Source organism: Hibiscus syriacus, unplaced genomic scaffold (assembly GCF_006381635.1).
Source record: "Hibiscus syriacus cultivar Baekdansim isolate YM2019G1 unplaced genomic scaffold, ASM638163v2 tig00111617_pilon, whole genome shotgun sequence".
Lineage (NCBI taxonomy): Eukaryota > Viridiplantae > Streptophyta > Magnoliopsida > Malvales > Malvaceae > Hibiscus > Hibiscus syriacus.
This window is the reverse complement of record NW_024063136.1, coordinates 148388-170575: the sequence shown is the minus strand read 5'-3', so window position 1 is coordinate 170575 and position 22188 is coordinate 148388. Positions and strand designations below refer to the sequence as shown.

Below are 22188 nucleotides of genomic sequence, written 5' to 3'. Positions count from 1 at the left end.
GTAATCTATTATGTTCGTTTCTTAGATATGAGAGTTGAGAAAAGGAGTTTGTACGAATATCATTTTTATAGTAGGTTCGTTTTCAAGTTATCCATCACTTTGAATCATTCTTTACTTAAACCGATGCAATTGAGTAAAGGGTACAAAGAAACTTGAAAAAAAGAGTAATATATTATGTTCCTGTCCTAGATATGAGAATCGAGAAAAGGAGTTTGTACGAATATCATTTTTATAGTCAGTTCGTTTTCAAATTATCCATCACTTTGAATCATTTTTTACTTAAATCGAAGCAATTGAGTAAAGGGTACAAAGAAACTTGTAAAGAAAAAAGAGAGTAATCTATTATGTTCCTTTTTTAGATATGAAAGTCGAGAAAAGGAGTTTGTACGACTATCGTTTTTATAGTCAGTTCGTTTTCAAGTTATCCATCACTTTGAATCATTCTTTACTTAAACCAAAGCAATTGAGTAAAGGGTACCAAGAAACATGTAAAGAAAAAAAGAGAGTAATCTATTATGTTCCTTTCTTAGATATGAGAGTCGAGAAAAGGAGTTTGTACAAATATCGTTTTTATAGTCGGTTCGTTTTGAAGTTATTCATCACTTTGAATCATTCACTTAAATCGAAGAAATTGCACAAAGAAACTTTTACAGAAAAAAAGAGTAATATATTCCTTTCTTAGATATATGAGAGTGGAGAAAAGGAGTTTGTACAAATATTGTTTTTATAGTCGGTTAGTTTTCAAGTTATCAATCACTTTGAATCATTCTTTACTTAAACTGAAGCAATTGAGTAAAGGGTACAAAAAAACTTGTAAAGAAAAAAGAGTAATCTATTATGTTCCTTTCTTAGATATGCGAGTCGAGAAAAGGAGTTTGTATGGATATCATTTTTATAGTCAGTTCGTTTTCAAGTTATTCATCATTTTGAATCATTCTTTACTTAAAGCGAAGGAATTGAGTAAAGGGTACAAAGACACTTGTAAAGAAAAAGAGAGTAATCTATTATGTTCCTTTCTTAGATATGAGACCTGAGAAAAGGAGTTTGTAAGTATATCGTTTTTTATAGTCAGTTCATTTTCAATTTATACATCATTTTGAATAATTCTTTACTTAAACTGTAGCAATGGATTAAAAGGTACAAAGAAACTTGTAAAAAAAAAGAGTAATCTATTCTGTTCCTTTCCTAGATACGATAGTCAAGAAAGGAGTTTATACCGATATCATATTTATAGTCAGTTCATTTTCAAGTTATCCATCACTTTGAATCATTCTTTTCTTAAACCGAAGCAATTGAGTAAAGGGTACAAAGAAACTTGTAAAGAAAAAAAAAGTAATCTATTTTGTTCCTTTCTTAGATATGAGAGTATATTGTTTTTATAGTCAGTTCGTTTTCAAGTTATCCACCACTTTAAATCATTCTTTACTTAAACCGAAGCAATTAGGACATATTCTTTTCAAATAAAATTTTGATGTTTATGTTACGTTGCATTGGGATCGCTATTTAAGCTGATGTTTTTCTGCAACTCCTCAAAATTCGTCATCGTTTCCGATACTACGATATATTCTCTTGTTGGATCATACAAGATTTCTTCAATTGATTCCCCTCATGGAGACCGGCAACGATCAAAGGTTGATAGAAGCAGCTCAAACAGGAAATATCGATGCCTTATACGCTCTAATTCAACAAGATTGTTACATGTTGGAGCGCATTGAACACATTCCATTTGTTGAGACTCCACTTCATGTAGCAGCGAACAAAGGGCAATTTTCTTTTTTTTTTTTGGCATTGGAGATGATGAACTTGATGCCTTCCTATGCCAAGAAGCTAAACCAAGATGGGTTTAGCCCCATGCACTTGGCTGTGAGAAACGGGCATACCGAGCTAGTGTTTCGATTGTTGAAGACCGATAAAGATCTGGTTCGTGTCAAGGGGAGATAAAAGATGACTCCTTTCCATTTTGCAGTTTCAGTGGGAAACTCTGATGTTTTAGTCGAGTTTCTTGAAGCTTGCCCAGAATGCATCGAAGATATGACGGTTCGAGAGGAGACTGCGTTGCATCTTGCCCTGAAAAACGACCAGATCGAAGCTTTTACTCTCCTACTTGCATGGCTTCAAACAAGCCTATATAGTAGACTCTTAACCTTTGAAAGACATTGATAACAACACTGTTTTGCACATAGCAGCCATAAAGGAACAACATGAGGTTATATGCAATTATATTCTATACATATTCGATGAGTTGCATTCCCTTTAAAATTTATTAATTGCTGTTAAATGTTAATGATGCAGGCAATAAAAATGCTGTTAGATGCCCAAGTTTGGTTATCTGTAAGATATACGAACTCGGAAGGTTTGACAGCTCTAGAAATCATACAGAAGGATGAACTTGAAGAACAAGGCATGAACATCAACATGAATGGCAAAAATGAAGCCAATATTAAGAAGCTGAAAGAGAATGTTAAGATTTCCTCTCCAATGAAAGCAATGATAACAGGAAATCGGGCGAGGAAGAGCTTGTCGGTCGACATGATCAACACAATGCTGGTGATTATGGCGCTGGTTATAACAGCGGCCTACCAATCAGCGTTAAGCCCACCTGGAGGTGTTTGGCAAGGCGAGGGCAGGGGTTCATCCACCATCAATACCGCTTCAGGCATCAGTACTACGAATCACTTCTTCCCTGACTACACTGAACACGTTCCCTTGCTGAAGGAATCGAGAGAAGTCGGTACATCGATCGTGAATCCGCTCTGTTATACTTTGCTTTGGGTTTTGAACTTTTCCTTCTTGGGATTTCGATTTATATTGCGACATTCCTTCTCTCAGATTTTCCTCATTTTATGTGCATTGTCGTCCCGCTTTCTTTCTTGGTCATCTCCTACTTCTGCTCCGTGACAATCTTAGCGCCAACCACGACTTTTTCATACTTCAACCTTGGTTGCACGTGTCTTATGGGAATACTCCCCCCATTGGCGCTTTTCGTTGCCAATTATTGCGCTTGGAAACATTTGGAGCAGATGAGGGAGAATCGAGCCGAGATGCGTAAAGTTCTCGGCATGGACAAGGATCCTCGAAACTTTACTCTCACTGTGTTAGGGATCCATTTGAATAGTGAAAGGCCGAATTGCATTTGGAAATAAGATTATTGAAACCTAACATTAGGGAATGTTGTATTACTTTGTTTTGTTGGATTAGCATAAATGTAAATTACGGTGTTTAGTTGGAATAATATAATATTACTCATATGTATATTTTATCAAATTATCCTTGTGATATATATTTCTTTAACAAGTAAAATTTAATATTACATTATAAATATTTGAATAAAAATTTATAAAAATATTTTACTTGTTACACTATTTAAGTTAAAAATATATTTAACATATAATTCATATAATTAGTATATCAAATTTATATTTTTAAATATTTTTCATAAGTATCATATTTATTTATAAAAAATATAATATAATATAATTTGAAAAATAATAGTATAATCTCGAGTGGATAAATATATTATTTTTTAATGTTTAAGATCTTTTTTTAATAACTCAAAATTAAATATTGTTTTAATATATTTTTCACCTCATAAAATTATAAAATGATTAATAGATTAAATATTAAAATATAAAATAATTTTAACTACTCAAATTTATTAATATTTTACCAAATTAAACTCCTTGTATATTATTATTATTAAGTTTATAATTTTGAGTAATGCATGAAAAATAAGAAATGAGAAGGATCTATATGAAAAATTATTATTTCAGGGGTATTTGTGTCTAAAGTGGTGAGAATTGACAATTACCTTATAATTTGGAGGTTATGATATTCCCACTATTTTAATAAAAAATGCTACTATTGGTAATAAATTATTACATGGTAATAATTTTTTCCGCGAACCAAACAGAGAAATATAATTCCAAAAAAACACATTCACCTTAATAATGATATTTTTCGCAAACCAAACGTCCCTTAATATTTTGTTTAACGTAGTATAGTGAGAACAGTGGTGGACAAGCTTAGGTGTTCAAGTATGCATGGTAGTAAACGGTATCCCTTCCTGGTAAGTCGATGTTGCGCTATGTTGGCTATTGTACTCTTCTTATGTGTGTGTTGCTATTATATCGGGTTTCCTCTGGTGAAATGTATGGATTTTGTTTTAGCTCATATGTAATCCTTTATCCGACCTAGAAAAAATAGGTCGGATCTAGAGAATTCACATTATATTTTTTTTCCTTCAAGAAAATTATATTTGAACCAAAATTTAAAAATTAACATTATAATTATAAAAATATTACTAAGTTCAAATTTTCAAAATTTATGAAAAACAAATGTTTGAAGAAAATCCGATATAAATAATAAGTGTTCACAAAGGCATACAAAAATAGTCCATAATACTTGTAATATCTAAAGTCCCAAATAAATAATAATAATAATCATAATAATTCCCGAATAGAAATATGAATAAAATATGAAACGAGAGCCCGAAAAAACTTCATATTGTATGTAATAAAAATTTAATCTGAAAAGCTGTAATAGCCCAAATTTTGGGTAGTAAAACATGTTGAATGGTATCATAAATAAAACATAAATAATTGTTATAAAATCATTTAGTAAAATCAGAGCTCTGTGACACATAGTTTAAATCAAATAATATAAAACTAAGTCATAAATCTGATTACATGAGTATGTTCTATGAATATATATGCCCAATAAGCTAAAGTACATTACTTTAAAGGAGATGTTGGAATTCCTACTGTGACGGCACTCCATGAACTACTTAAGCTACTGACCTGCCAACAGAAAACATCTGAAGGCTGAACCTAGCAATATAATCGCTAATCTAGAGCAGCATTAAGAATTTCATAAACACAAGCATGTTGAAGACATGGTATTAAGTAGTAGGTACATGCATGATCTATATCAAATGGTACCTACTTAAGGCTTAGTTGTTCTATCACTGAGGTAGGAGTTTCACGCTTCTCTAAATCCTCTGCTAAGGGCTTAACCATGAGTACACCTCTAAAAGGTCTCTAACCCTACTGACTGTATCTGTTGCGCATTGTCTAAATACGATATTGACTCTCCTGTGCACTATTTGAATGCAACACTAACTCTGTTGTGCATTATCTGAATGCAATACTAATTTCTTTTTGCATTATATGAATGCAATACTGACTCTGTTGTGCATTACCTGAATGCAACACTAACACTACAATGTAACACAAAATCACCAACACACAAACTGTGGTATGCATCATGGTACGACTAAAGAGTTGCATCTTGAAGCTCACACACCTCTTTAGCCTACCTAAGATACCCTTTGGTGCCTAGGGTGAGATCCGAGATTACATAAAAAACGTACATCTGACCCCTAGGTATCTAGGGTGAAATCTGAAGCTATATCAAAAATGTACACCCCATCAACTTAATTCGTCGAGTTTCGGGGCATCTGTGCCCAACTGGCATATGAAATGCCTTGTATATACGTTGACATTCTAATAAACAAGACAATTACCTAATGCTAAAGTAACTCGGGTGTCCTGGCTATTTTTTTAGTGTCACATAAAGGCTAGTTTTATTATACTTATCTCTTTAGATATTTGAAGTTGTTTATGTTCTCACTTACTGTTCACCTTAGTTGCTATCTCGATCGTTCTCTCATCTATAACGTGGTGCGAGGGTTTATTAGTATGTTACTACTGATAATATGTACTGATATAGTTGTTTTCTACTTAAGGTATTTTAGGTATTCTCTAACTCTAGATAAGTCTTTACGCGTTTCTCAGCTTCACGATTACTATCATGTTTTTTGTTTACTGGTTGTGATATTGGCCAGCCTGATATCAGACTCAGGTTTATTTCTGGGTAGCGATACTCTTTTCGCTCTTCCAACAATTTCCCTCAATTCACCCTCGAATTAAAGGAACATATGTCGTCCATCACTCTCTATCATTTGTAGTATACTATGTTATTGTTTCATAATCTGATTATTTGGTCATATTACTTGTCGATACACCCTTCGTAATGATCCTTCATTCTTAGATATATGTTACGTGCCCAACTGAAGATACTTACACCTATTATGGTTCCTCTGGTTGTAACTCACTTCTACGAGTATCCCTATGCCCCTTTGGCCATTTACGTTCCTCACAGACTAAGTTATATCCTTATGGACCATACCTAGCTCTTAGGACCTTAATCAGGTTGAATTTGATCATCCAACATGGGTAGTATCGATACCCGGGGTCAAGCATCGATACCCCCTATGAGTATCGATACCAAAAACGCATTCCCTTGATAAAAATGGGGCACAATATCGATACTGTTACCATGAGTATCGATACTATATGGGAAATATCGATACTCCCTACCTGAAATCCTTATTTTTTTTGCCCCAATTCATCCAATATCAATATTGTTCATCCCAGTATTGATACTAAAACCCTAAAATATTTTATTTAGGCTTTAAAAAACACCTAAAATCACTCTAAAGGCCATATTTTTTGTTCTTAATCATGTACTAATATTGTGAGAAGTTATTAGGGTCTTAAAGTGTCATAAAAACATTTTTTTTACATCTAAAACATCATCTATGACATGAATCAAGTTTTAACCCTAAAATCCTCAACTACACCAATCTTACAAATTCATCATATTTATGAAAGCTTTAACACTCCAAAGGATTAGAAATATGCTACCCTGATTAAAAGATCCCGAAATAAAGCTCCTTTAGCTAGTAAACACTCTTCTCTAGGCTTGGATGATAAAACCCCTCTTTTCTTGCAAAAATAAAAACTCAGAGCTTTAAATCCTTAAATAATTCTGCTGGAGGGATTATGGACGAATTTGAAATATAAAAAGACTCAAAAACCTACCTTGGACCTATGAAACTTGTAGAGGAAAGATGATTAGAAGAAATGAAGAAAAATGACGAGAATGAAATGAGTTATAAAAACCCTCAGCTTTACAAAATGGAGAAATTACACTTCAGGTCTTTCCTTATCTCTCTAATTCAGAAACCTTTTTTATGACTAATTGGGCCTAAGTCTAACCCAATTAAGCTAAATGACTTGAATTATAAAATTCACGGGGTCTGACAGTCTCTCGGATATACCCAAAACTACTAGCCCAAAATTTGGGGTGTTAGAACTCTCCATTTCATAAAAGAAATTTTGTCGTCGAAATTGACTTGGACTGAATAAAATCCTATCCTTAGGTCTAACATTTAGAAATCTCAAAACATCTAAAGCCTTATCAAACTCAAGGAATATGTCATCACAATCTGACATGCAACTCAAAACTTGCCAAATCAATTTACGATTTTCTGAAGGTGCTACCAACGTCGAAATTTAAGCGAAAACCTTTGAAAAACACAAACTAAAGAAATTACATTCTTGTTATCTGACACTGTACACTTATAACGTTCCACAAGGATGACGCTACGCCATAAATTACTTCTATTGCTAAATCTTGCATTGGCTAACCTTTCTCAATTGAGTTAATTCTTTGCATAAATTGATATGGCACTTGCCAACATTCTCTCGATACCGATTACTGAAGATAAGATGATATTTCTCAACTAACGTCGATCTCTATGCTTCTACTACCCAATTTTGATTCAATATTCATCCATGATACCTGATTGTTTCTCATTTACCATGTGACTTACATACGCTCTACTCACCTGATCGAGCATTTAAAGTGCTCACAACTGGAAATCGGCCATTTGTCGAGCGAAACTAACAACATTTGACTCTCATAGAGAGCACACATTACAAAGCGAAGATCTCTAACAATCATACTCTAACTAAAGATTCTGAGATTCTACGTCTGACACTCACTATTGCTTACTACTACTGAGTTATTTGATGAAAACTAATGCTAGTCAAACGTAGCTTAATATACTATATATCTCTTAGTCTGAAGCACTAAAATCCTCAGTACTACATAACGTTGACTATTATTATGTGTTGTATATATCTCGCACTCATCTACCAACACGAAGACACCATTGACGAGGCTTAGATTACTTATCTGATTTACTTACTGCTCATGGAATAAGGCATTCTGGTGACATCTGAAGGTTCAATGCACCTCGAGACTCACAACTCATTATAACACCTTTAGTACCTTTGGAATCTAGGGTGAAATTCTGGAACTCCATCATAGGAATATACACTTGGTAACTTACTCCTCGTGAGTACTTGGGGCATCTTCGCCCAGTTAACAACTGAAGTGCCTTGACACTTACTGGGACATATTCTGAGATTTCTGACAATAGGATGATCGTTATACTAGAAAGAGTAACCTAAGTATTTTTAACACTCTCATAGAGATCTTTACCTCGAAAACTAGACCTGGAATTACTAATTCTCTATGGGTCGATCACACTAACCCTCTATTGATGATATGGAGATATCATTATAGTCTTGTATCTGACTCAGACAACCCACAAGAATATTCCCCTACGAAACATGAAAGGGTGAAAGATTCTATAGCTAAACATTTCTTAGAGTTGATCTTGAACTCAACAAGGAACAACCACACATTCTTTTGATTATGAATCCTAAAATCCTGAGGTCAAACAACACTTGTGTTAACAACTTCCTTTAGGTCGACTATCGAGTCTGATCTAAGACCTCAATAACTATCTAAGGTAACCTTGTTTAATCTACTAAGGTCTACCTACTAGCCTCTTGGATCCGCACTTTTGGATTATTTATCTGACATCTTATATACGACATCAACATCTTGACCTTGTCCTCCATAATCCGCCAAGTTGAATCATGCTTATTCGAATTAAGAAACGGTCGATTTATTTTTCTATTCTTGTGTCTGAGTATAGAACTAGTGCCTCCTTGTGTAGGCTCTCAATCATGCTGAACTATTGGGATCACTTCCCTCGATCAAGCTGAAATATCGCCCCTTGAACTAAGGTAATCCCTTACCGCATGCGCCAAGGATCCACATACATAACACTCCATTGAAAGTTTAAAGCACATTCTTTGCTGAATTTTTACCACAATCCTCACACTCTATATAATCCAAAACTCTACCAGAGCTTCTAAAGATCGCCATTGATGGTGGACCTGATGGTCTCCTATGAAACCTTACAACTGACCTTTGACCCAATGACTCGATTCTAGATTTATTATATATATATATATATATTAAATGTTTATTTCTAATTTTCAAATTATTTTACTCTAACCGAGGTAACCCCTGATTCCTAATTTCTTAAATTTTGATACCATAACATTCTAAATTTTTAATTTCTAAAGTTTTATATTAATGTTTATTTATTCTAAATTCCTAATTTCCTAAATTTTACTACCATAAGATTCTAAATTTTAAATTTATTAAATTATTTCACATTAACATTCTAAATTATTTTTTAAAATATTTATTTTAACCTCAAAACACTTTAAATTTAATTATATTTTATTTTATTATTTAATAAAATTTTCCAATTATGTAAAAATACAGGTACCCGACTTACGGGTACCCAGATGTCATGGGCTGGGACATGAGTCGGTATTTTAGTACCCGAAAATTCTGGGTACCCGATTTTGAACACCCTAATCGATGCAACCCTTGATTTTTTTCAAAACCTATTCGTTTTCTTTTCAAACATGTTGAACAATACCATAAATAAAACATAAATAACTTTTATAAAAACATTTAATAAAACCAGAGTTTTGTGACACATAGTTTAAATCAAATAAAACAAAATTGAATCATAAATCTGATTACATGAGTAAGGTTCTATAAATACATATGCCCACTAAACTACGGTACATTACTCTGAAGGAAATGCTAAAAGTCCTGCTGCGACAACACTCCACAAACTGCTCAAGCTACTGACCTGCCAACGAAATTCATCCGAATGATGAACTTACAAACCCCAACAGTATAATCGCTAATCTAAAACATCATTAAGAATTTCGTAAACATAAGCATGTTGAAGACATGATACTAAGCAGTAGGTCATGCATGATCTATATCAAACACTACTTACTTAAGGCTTAGTTGTTCTATCACTAGGGTAAGAGTCTCACACTTCCCTAAATCTTCTGCTAAGGTATTAGACATGAAAACACCTCTAAAAGGTTCCAATCCTTACTAACTGTATCTATTGTGCATTGTCTAAATGCGATATTGACACTCATGTTCACTATCTGAATGCAACATTGACTCTGTTATGCATTATTTAAATGCAATAATAATTATGTTATGCATTATCAGAATGTAATATTGACTCTGTTGTGGATTGTTTGAATGCAATACTGATATGTTGTAAATTATCTGAATGTAACACTGAAACTACTATGCAACACACAAGCTAAGGTAGGCATCATGGTGCTACTGAAGGGTTGTATCTTGGAGCTCACATAGCTCTCTAGCCTTCCTAAGTTACCCTTGGGTGCCTGGGTGAGATCTAGAACTGCATCGGAAATGTACATTCGACCCCTTAGTTATCTAGGGTGAGATCCGAAGTTGCATCAGAAACATACACCCCCACCAACTTACTCCGTCAAGTCTTGGGGCATCAACGCCGAACTGGCATCTGAAGTGCCTTAGCACCAACTAGTATATATATAGATATTCTAACAAACAAGACAATCGCCATGTTGTTAAAGTAACTCGGGTGTCCTGGCTGTTTACCAAGTGTCACACAAAGTCTAGTTTTATGATACTCATATTTTTAGATATTTGAAGTTGTTTTTGTTCTCGTTTACTATTCATCCTAGTCATTATCTCGCTCATTCTCTCAACTAGAACGTGATGCAAGGGTTTATTAGTATGTTACTACTAATGATATATGATAATCTAGTTATTCGTTACTTAAGGTATTTTAGGCATTCCCTAACTCTAGAGAATTCTTTATGCTAATCTAGGTAACGATGTTATTTTCTCTCTTACTACATTCTCCCTCAATTCACCCTCAAATTAAAGGAACACATGACATCCATCACTATCTATCATTTGCAATACATAATTATGTTATTTCATAATATGATTATTTGGTCATACTGCTTGTCGATACATCTTCCCCAATGATCCTCCATTCTTAGATATTTATTATGTGCTCAATTGAAGATACTTGGATATGTTATGCCTACTATGGTTACTCTGGTTGTAACCCACTCCTACGAGTGTCGTTGGGGCCCTTTTGGTCATTTATGTCCCTCACGGACTAAGTTTAGTCCTTACAGACCATCCCTAGCTAGCTCTTACAAACTTTTATTAGGTCGAATTTGATCATCTAAGGTAGGTAGTATTGATACTCCACTTGTTGTAACGATACCCTATGAGTATCGGTACCAAAAATGCATTCTGCTACTGAAAATGGGGCTCAATATTGATATTGTTTCCTTGAGTATCGATACTGTAGGGGCATTATTGATACTCTCTTCCTGAAATCCCTAATTTTTACCTCAATTCATCTAGTATCGATATTGTTCATCCTAGTATAGATACTTAAACCCTAAAATGTTTTATTTAGGCTCAAAAACACCTAAAATCACTTTAAAGGCCATAATTTGGTTGTTAATCATGTATTAATATTGTGGGTAGTTGTTTAGGGTCTTAAAGTTTTATAAAAAACCTTATTTACTTCTAAAACATCATCTATGGCATGAATTAAGTTTAGACCCTAAAATGTTCAACTACATAAATATTTGTAATTCATCATATTTATGAAAGCCTTAATACTCCAAAGGATTAGAAATACACTACCTTGATTAAAGGATCCCGAAATGAAGCTTCTTTAGCTAAAAAACACTCTCCTCTAGGCTTGGATGATAAAACCCCTCTTTTTCTTGCAAAAATAAAAACCCAAAGCTTTAAATACTTAAATAATGCTATTGGAGGGATTGTGGATGGATTTAAAATATGAAAAATGCTAAAAAACTTACGTTAGAGCTATGGAACTTGAAGAATAAATATAAGAGAAAAGGAAGAAAAATGAAGAGAATGAATTGGAAATGAGTTATAAAAACCCTAAACTTTACAAAATGGAGAAATTACACTTTTGGTCCTTCCACATCTCTCCACAGTTCAAAATCCCTTTTTATGCCTAATTGGGCCCAAGTCTAACCTAATTAAGCCCAACGACCTGAATTATAAAATTCAAGGGGTCTATAAGTCTCTCGGACAAATCGAAACTACAAACCCAAAATTTGGGGTGTTACGATGCTATAGCAAAATGATTGAGAATTCAGGTATGAAATAAGATGACTTGGCAACCTTACACAAACAAGCTCTATAATGATAAATGATTAGGTTTACTACGGAAACCTATGCCTTGTCTATAGAATGGTCAACCTTTTTCATTCGTATATTGCTCGACAAAGTTTGCTAAGTGTTCCTAGGTTATTTCTTGTAAGGAACCTGATAGTGAAAATGCTACGGCAATACCTCTCAGCGTAAACATCAGTAAAATACTATAGACTAAGTCTTACTCTTTTTAGTTCTTGAAACTTTATCCTTATCTCTAAAATGAGTTAGGTTTTTACTTCCCAACTCAACCTCATTGTTCACGTCAATCTAGCCTAACTCTCTCGATATTAAGCATCAAATATAGATAATGGCTATCTCTCGAATGTTTTTACAAATCTAAGCATTTAAACAATAAAAAAAGAAAATATTTAAACATAAAAAATATTAAACTATTCATTTAAACAAAAACATAATCATCTATAGCAAACTAACACCAAATAAGTTAGTTCAAGGCGGGGCTAGAATCATCCATCATCAATATTCGTTCCATTACAAACCCACAAATAAATAAACATGAAAAGTAAAAAGGGATAAGAAAAAACTCCCCAACACATGAGCTGTCATGAGCCTTGAAGTACCGCCTTACACCACCTTAGTAAAGCTAGTTTGTCTCAGAGGCTTAGCTTGTTATCCCCTTGGAGCTTGGTTATGGAGGACATCACGAAAGAAGGAAAAAAAAGAGGAAATAGAGATTTTTTGTAGTCGTATCTTCCTCTCTCTCTTATCTTATTCTTCTTAAAAGCTCTCCTAAAATGAGGGTAATTTTATCTATTTATACTAAAGACATCCTAGTGTTTTATGCCCAAATTCCTTTTGTACCCTAAGGGATCATTCCCTTCACATGAAGAGGTAGGCACGACTAGTAGTAGGGCTCACAAGGGTAGCTGGAAGAGGAATGCACGTGTGGACTGGATAGCTTGGCAGTAATCATCAAAATATCTTCGTCTTTTTTGTCATTTTCTACGCCCAAGAATGTCGTCCAGAATATTGTAGTATTTCTCATATTCTCCTTTAGCCTTATTTACCTACACATTATTAGAATAACAACAACTTTCCTGTAAATAGCACAAATTATATACAGATAATGTTGTAGCAAAACAAACACCACTATATACAACTAAATAGGTCCAAATACAACTATATGCAATGAAATGGGCTTTCAAACAAACAATAACTTAAGTAAAAATGCATGAAATATAACTTTTTTATGGGGTTATCAGTACCCTAGATAAGGCTGAAGTCACTTAATATCGGAATATTCATCTAAAAAGGCCTTCATTGCCTAGTAGTATCTAGGATACCTCTGAAATCACTTAGCATCGAAGCCTACACCCTGCTAGTTTACTCATTGGGAATACTTGGGATGTCTCTGGGGTCACTTAGAATCAGATCCTATGCCCAACTAGTTTAAAGGTGCCTCAACACTGACTTAGACATATCTGAATATTTTCATCAACAAACAATTGTCGTGTATACACAAGTAACTCGGGTGTCTTTATTATTTTTTGAGCGTTAAACAAGGGCATAAGTTTTATGGAACTATTCTTCATATTTTTCTTATGCTTATTATAGATTCTTTGATGTTTCCACTTATAGGATTTATTGAGTAATTATGGTGATCCTTGAACCCCTCCCAAGTCCATATATCGAACCTAGACTTTTTATTCACTCTAGTTTGATGATATCAATACTAAGTCATTTAGTATCGATATCAGTTCTTAAGGATGTGCAAAAAGATTTGATCTGATCTGAAAATTCGGATATCTGAATTTTTTTGGATAATCAGATCGAATACGAATCAAATAAATTTCAATTTCAAATTATCCGAAAATCTGAAAATATATTGAGCTTCATGATTTTATATACCCTTTAGCCCAATAAATGAGTAACCCACCAATCCATTAAAGCACTAACCCAATAAAAATTAGGATTAATTAAATACGAATAAGTTATATTAAATCAAAAAACTTTTGGATATCTGAATTTTCAAATCTGGTCAGATCTGATATCCGAATTTGCGCACCCCTATCAACTATTGGGTACAAGTACCCTCTACTGGTACCGATACAATTATACATTCGATGTTTTGAGAAAGTCTTATAGTAATAATATTATTATATGGAGTATTGATACCGAATATGGATTCAAAGTTTGGTAAATTAACTTAGTATTGATACTCTTACTTAGAGTATTCATACTTTTTTCTTTAGAGGGTATCGATACTGTCCGAGTACCGATACCAAAATTGGCTACTAGGATTTGCAATCTAATAATGATTATAATACACAAATCCTTGGTATCGATACCCTAAAAATAGTATTGATACTTTATTCAGTTAAAAACCAAGCCAAAAACCCTTCGTTTTGATTGTCTGTTGAACAATATCGGTACTGTTCGACTGGTACCAATACCTAAACCCATAAATACTTTATTTTTACACAAGTTTGATACTCACTCAACCCTTAAGCCCCTCTAAGACCCTTAAACGTTATGTGAAGCTTATGTGAGTTAAAAGAGGTCATTTTAAGTCATTTCCAAGCTAACACATAATTCATCCATAACCATATTAAAACCAAAATGCACTTATTTGTTTCATGCACTCATATAGGGATGTAAAATCGGGTAATCGTTCAGATTTCAGTCGGATCCTGTCAGGTCGGGTAAAATCGGATACAGGTCAAGTCAGGTAAATTTTACACCAGATCCAGATCGGGTTCAGGTCAGGTCAAATCAGTTCGGGTTATTTTCAGGTTGATTTGACACCAGATCCAGATCGGGTTCAGGTCAGGTCATTTTCAGTTCGGATCGATGTCAGTTCAGGTCAAAACAGTTCAGGTCCGAAGCAGATAAAGACCAGGTTAATTCAGGTTCGGGTGGACTTCAGTCAAATCTCGTTCAGATCGGGTCACATTATTGACAAATAAAATTCAGGTTGGATGTTTACTGGATACGGATTGAGTACATGTTAGGTCATTTTTATTTTTGGATTAATTATTTTGTCATCTTTCGTGATTGATGAATTGCAAGTTGTAATTGTATATAATTTCGAGTAAATTAAGAGAGAAATAAATATCCATGGATCAATTTTGTAAAAAATATAAATTTAAGGATAAAATTGAAGAAATGTAAAATTACAAATAAAATTTTAAAATATAAATTAAACAACACATAGATAAGGGATTAAATCGAAATAAATTAAAAATATGATGTTTAAATTAATATAAAAAGGACTAAATTAAACACATTTAAAAAGTTATGGGCCAGTTACAACAATACAAATAACAACTAACAATGGGCCAAATGAAGATGCAAATATAAATTTAAGGACTAAATTGAATACATATAAAAGTGAAAGACTTAAAATTGAAATAAATTAAAAAAACAAAAAAATTAAATCAAAATAAATGCAAAATGTGAAGAAATAATGAAAAATATAGTAAATTACATTCATTTAAAAAATTGAAAAAATATAATATATATATATAATATAAGTTTATATATAAACTATATATAAACTATATTTATATTATAAACTATATAATTATTATAAGTTATATATATAAATTATGTATGTATGTATGTATGTATGTATGTATGTATGTATGTATGTATGTATGTATGTATGTATGTATGTATGTATGTATGTATGTATGTATGTATGTATGTATGTATGTATGTATGTATGTATGTATGTATGTATGTATGTATGTGTATGTATGTATGTATGTATGTATGTATGTATGTATGTATGTATGTATGTATGTATGTATGTATGTATGTATGTATGTATGTATGTATGTATGTATGTATGTATGTATGTATGTATGTATATGTATGTATGTATGTATGTATGTATGTATGTATGTATGTATGTATGTATGTATGTATATGTATGTATGTATGTATGTATGTATGTATGTATGTATGTATGTATGTATGTATGTATGTATGTATGTATGTATGTATGTATGTATGTATGTATGTATGTATGTATGTATGTATGTATGTATGTATGTATGTATGTATGTATGTATGTATGTATGTATGTATGTATGTATGTATGTATGTATGTATGTATGTATGTATGTATGTATGTATGTATGTATGTATGTGTATGTATGTATGTATGTATGTATGTATGTATGTATGTATGTATGTAGTAGTATGTATGTATGTATGTATGTATGTATGTATGTATGTATGTATGTATGTATGTATGTATGTATGTATGTATGTATGTATGTATGTATGTATGTATGTATGTATGTATGTATGTATGTATGTATGTATGTATGTATGTATGTATGTATGTATGTATGTATGTATGTATGTATGTATGTATGTATGTATGTATGTATGTATGTATGTATGTATGTATGTATGTATGTATGTATGTATGTATGTATGTATGTATGTATGTATGTATGTATGTATGTATGTATGTATGTGTATGTATGTATGTATGTATGTATGTATGTATGTATGTATGTATGTATGTATGTATGTATGTATGTATGTATGTATGTATGTATGTATGTATGTATGTATGTATGTATGTATGTATGTATGTATGCATGCATGCATGCATGCATGCATTGAATACATATAAAAGTGAAAGACTTAAAATTGAAATAAATTAAAAAAACAAAAAAATTAAATCAAAATAAATGCAAAATGTGAAGAAATAATGAAAAATATAGTAAATTACATTCATTTAAAAAATTGAAAAATATAATATATATATAATATAAGTTTATATATAAACTATATATAAACTATATTTATATTATAAACTATATAATTATTATAAGTTATATATATAAATTATGTATGTATGTATGTATGTATGTATGTATGTGTGCGTGCGTGCGTGCGTGCGTGCGTGCGTGCGTGCGTGCGTGCGTGCGTGCGTGCGTGCGTGCGTGCGTGCGTGCGTGCGTGCGTGCGTGCGTGCGTGCGTGCGTGCGTGCGTGCGTGCGTGCGTGCGTGCGTGCGTGCGTGCGTGCGTGCGTGCGTGCGTGTGTATGTATGTATGTATGTATGTATGTATGTATGTATGTATGTATGTATGTATGTATGTATGTATGTATGTATGTATGTATGTATGTATGTATGTATGTATGTATGTATGTATGTATGTATGTATATAAACTATATATGTATATACTATATAAAATATATAGTTTATAATTATAATTTATATTAATATAGTATATATATGTATGTATAACTATATAAGTAATCTATAAATTATATATATATTATAGAAACACTATGCATAAACTATATAAAGTAATAAAGTATATAGTTTATAAAAAAAAATAAACCCTAAACCCTAACCCCTAAACTATATATGTAACTTATAGTACATGTATGTATAATATATATATATATATATATATATATAAATATATATAAATAAAATTACTTATATAGTTTATAGAAATACTATGTATAAACTATATAAAGTAATAAACTACATAATTTTATAGAAACCATAAACCTTAAATCATAAACCATAAACCATAAACTTTAAACCATAAACAGGCAACTAAAATATTAATAATTCAAATGAAATTAATATGGCATGTACTATTATTTATGAACCATATAATATGCAATGTGACATACTATTTATTTAACACCTAATTAATCATATTTTATATAATTTACATTTAAATAATTTTATTAATTTTATTAAATAATTTTATATAATATGTATGTATAAACCATATATAGTATATATAAACTATATATATATATATATAGCTTAAATATAAAGTATGTAAGTATATAGTAAATTGCATTCATTATTTAAAAATAATTTATATAAAACTATATATATATATATATAAAACTATATAATTATTATAAGCTATATATATATATATATATATATTATGTTTATATGAAATATATAGCTAAACTATATATGTATAAACTATAAAAAGTATATAGTTTATAGAATATAATTTATATTAATATATATATATATATATAAACTATATATTTATAAACTATATAAAATATATAGTTTATAAATTATAATTTGTATTAATGTAGTATATATATGTATGTATAACTAACATAAGTAATCTATAGAATATATATATATAGTTTATAGAAACACTATGCATAACCTATATAAAATAATAAAGTATATAGTTTATAAAAACAATAAACACTAAATCTTAAACTCTAAACCGTAAATCCTAAATCCTAAACCCTAATCCCTAAACATTATACATAAACAATAGTTAATATATATAACCTATATTATATGTATACATGTAAACTATATATGTAACTTATAGTACATGTATGTATAATTATGTATAGTATACATAAACCATGTATAAAACTTATAGTATATGTTATATAAACTATATACGTAACATATAGTTTATAAACAATAGTTTATATTAGTGTACTATAGAGTTTATACTTTATAACCTATAGTATATAATTTATAAACTATAGTTTATATTAATGTATTATATAGTTTATATTAATGTATTATATAGTTTATATTAATGTTAATTATATTAACTATAATTTATATTAATATAGTATATTTTTTATAAACTATACTATATCAATATTAATTATATTAACTATAGTTTATAAACTATACTATATAATTTATAACATATAGTTTATATTAATATTAACTTTATAGACTATATTTTATATTAATATTAATTACAAATTATATTATATTAATATAATTTAATATTAATATTAATTATATTAATATTAATTATAATATATAATTATTTTAATATTAATTATAAATAGTTTATTAATATAAATTTTATAGGAATAAGATTAAAAATTGACGCCAAAATAACCATTTTCTCCCTCTCTTCCCGGCCAAACCCTCATTTATTTTCCATCTCTCTTCTTCCCCGCTCAGCATCCAAAACCAATCCCTTTTATCTCGTTTTTCCTCTTTCATTGTTTGTGCTGCTGTTCGATCACGGTGCTCCTTATTTCACAGTGACAAATACCGATGTGTTGAGTGTTGTTGCTGAGTGGGAATCAAGAGGCCTTGTTGCTGAATGGAAATCAAATTTTGGGTCTTTTGATTGTTCAACCAACAAATTTGTCAACACTGAACCCCTCAAGCTGATACTGGTATCTGTTTATTTGTATGATTTTATCTTTAATTATATATCGATTTGCTTATGAGTAGAGAGCAGTGATCAATGATGTTTTCGGATAGTTTTTTCCCCTTTATCTCTTGAGAGCTCACAACATTGTTCTTATTCTAACAATGCTTTTCTGCAGATTCAAATTTTTGACAATGCTTTGCTTCAGATAGGGATTTGGGGGAATTGCTTATGGCCAAGATTGATTCCAATGGTGATTGATTTTGTCCGAAACCCTGTAGCAATCGTTCGTGGTGCAGGCTAATTGAGTTCTTTAAGTGCCGCGCTTACAGGTCTGCGTTTCCAGTATACGGTGTTTAATGGTCATTGTTTCTGTTTTGAGTCTGAACCTGCGATATTGTTTTCCCATAGTATTTCTTTTGTCCGGTATTGTTCTCAGACTAGCTTTGGCGTCTGCTGCCAGTTTTGTCCTGGTTTCTAAGTGGTTCGGCTGGGGCTTGTCCCATACTTTGTAGCTCATTTATGCTTGTATGTAAGGGTCTGCTTTTGGCCTTTACAACGCAAGGCATAATTTTTTTCCTTCGAGTAGGATTAGGGAGGTTTTTTAACGAGGGCCTTGGGGTGTATACTTATTTTATATTCTAATATACAAAGTAACCTTTTACAAAAAAAAAACATTGTTCTTATTATGAAGCTGTATATGATATTGTTATATGCTAATGATCTTTGCTATCTTTGCTTCTTAAGTGCTTACCTGCTATATTGTTCTTTCTAATTTACTTGTACTGTTCAACTCGATACGCTTGTGTTTACCTCTGGGGTTGATCGTAGGCTTCTTTCATGTAACCCTTCATCACCTTTGGCCGTTATGATTGTATTATTCTTTCAAGTAAGTGTACCCCTTGTTTTGCATCCAGTGTTCCTTAACATTTATCATGCTTTGTCCATGAAAAGAGATTGTGAGCAACATTAAGCTTTCTTGTCAAATAAGTTTTCCTGAACTAATTAATTGTTAGGAGAAAGAAACCAAGAAATATGTTGGCATGCTCGGAATGAATTCCATTTGCAAAGCATTAGGCCACAAGCCTGGTGTGTAGCAAGACTGATTTGTTTTTAAGCTCCTTATTGAGGTTGGATTTACTCCTAAATTTCCATGCTCCCACTTTATCTGTTCTTCATGAGTAGAGAGTAAGTTTAATGTGGGTATCGTGAACTTTGAATGGTTAGACCACAAAAATTTATGGTCGGTGATGGGTTTGGACGGACAACATCTTGGTCGTTTTAAGGGAGTGGTTGCATCAGACAAAAATATTGCTTCGCCAAGGTTTACAGCGGTAACAGGAAAACCACCCCCTCTTGGTATGATAATTTACGCCTACATGTTTGGCAACCCCTTCTTACAAATCCAACTGTGCATGTTATTTAATCCTCTATGGTCTATATGACTGTATACCATGTGTCATTTTTTATGCAACCCTGGACTATATTATTTCAAAATGATCTACAAGAATTCAGGAATACCACAGATTATCACAAATATAGTCTTTCATTTATTTGTTTGTTATTTTCAAGGAAAATATGCACAAAGAAGAACTGAATATATTATTTGACAAGTTATTGTCCTCGCCTTCATCTGTTGTATTCCATACAGATTTGAGTTTGGCTCCGGAGTTGGCGAAACTGCGGAATATTCCTGTTCATCCTTGTTTTGCTCTGTGCTAGCTTTCAATGATCCTTTGTCTTCGGTGGGATATCATCTTATCTGCAAAATTAACCAATGCGCTTGAAAATGTGTGTGTGTGTGTATATATATATATATGTATTTGCAATTAACCAATGTGGTGTTGACATCATTTTGAAATTATACGATTCAGGTACCTGCAATTAACCAATGCGCTTGAAAATGTGTGTGTGTGTATATATATATATATATATGTATTTGCAATTAACAAATGTGGAGTTGACATCATTTTGAAATTATACGATTCAGGTACCTGCAATTAACCAATGTGGTGTTGAAAATCTCTGAGTCGAGCAATTAAATTTTCGTTTATTATTAGTTTTTGGCATATTCTTATGTTACTTGCTTTTCCAATGTGCAGTGAACGATGGGTATTGCATTCAACAACGGAGTATGCCGAGGATGTGATTTCTCAATTCGGCCTTGTGAAAGCTTCGAAAGAAACACTATCAAAAGTGAGCAACGAGATGCTCCAAGAATTTCTCGGCACAGGGCTCAACATTCCACAACCATTTTTCATGAAAGCTCAGATGGTGAGTTTTAACTGAATAACACGAAAAGCATCACTTTGCCGTAATTACATTGATATCGAATATCGGCGTACTCAGGGGGAGTGCCTTCCCAGCAGCCAGCATAGCCGAGGTGGAGAAATGCGTGTGGAATGAGAAGAAGAAACTGGCAACCTCTGGAGATTTCTGTCTAAGACTCCTCCTTGCTCTTTGTCCCAACATAACTTCAAGTAATCGTAGTGTCTAAGACTCGCACATACGCCTTGTGAATTCCTGCATTTATCCTGTAAATGCCCTATTCTTCTCTAAACCTATTCACTAACATGTTTCTCTGCATTTCTCAGGTGGAATTCAGTTTGCCATGGCTCAACTACCTCTTCTTGAACTTATGGATTGTGGGATGACAATATGCGATCCTTATTCTCAGAATCCACCTTCTATCAAAATTATGATAGTGAAGTTCCAAATGTATTGAACAATAAACTGCACCTTATGTACCGAAAGCTTATCATCAAACACAGCCGACTAAAGAAACGCA

The 22188-nt window shown here is 32.0% G+C and overlaps 2 pseudogenes; both read left to right on the top strand.

The window, feature by feature from the left end:
• The first annotated feature begins 1608 nt into the window (after window positions 1-1608).
• LOC120165863 lies at window positions 1609-3143 on the top strand (annotated as a pseudogene).
• A 9071-nt stretch (window positions 3144-12214) lies between these two features.
• Window positions 12215-22188, top strand: LOC120165862 (annotated as a pseudogene).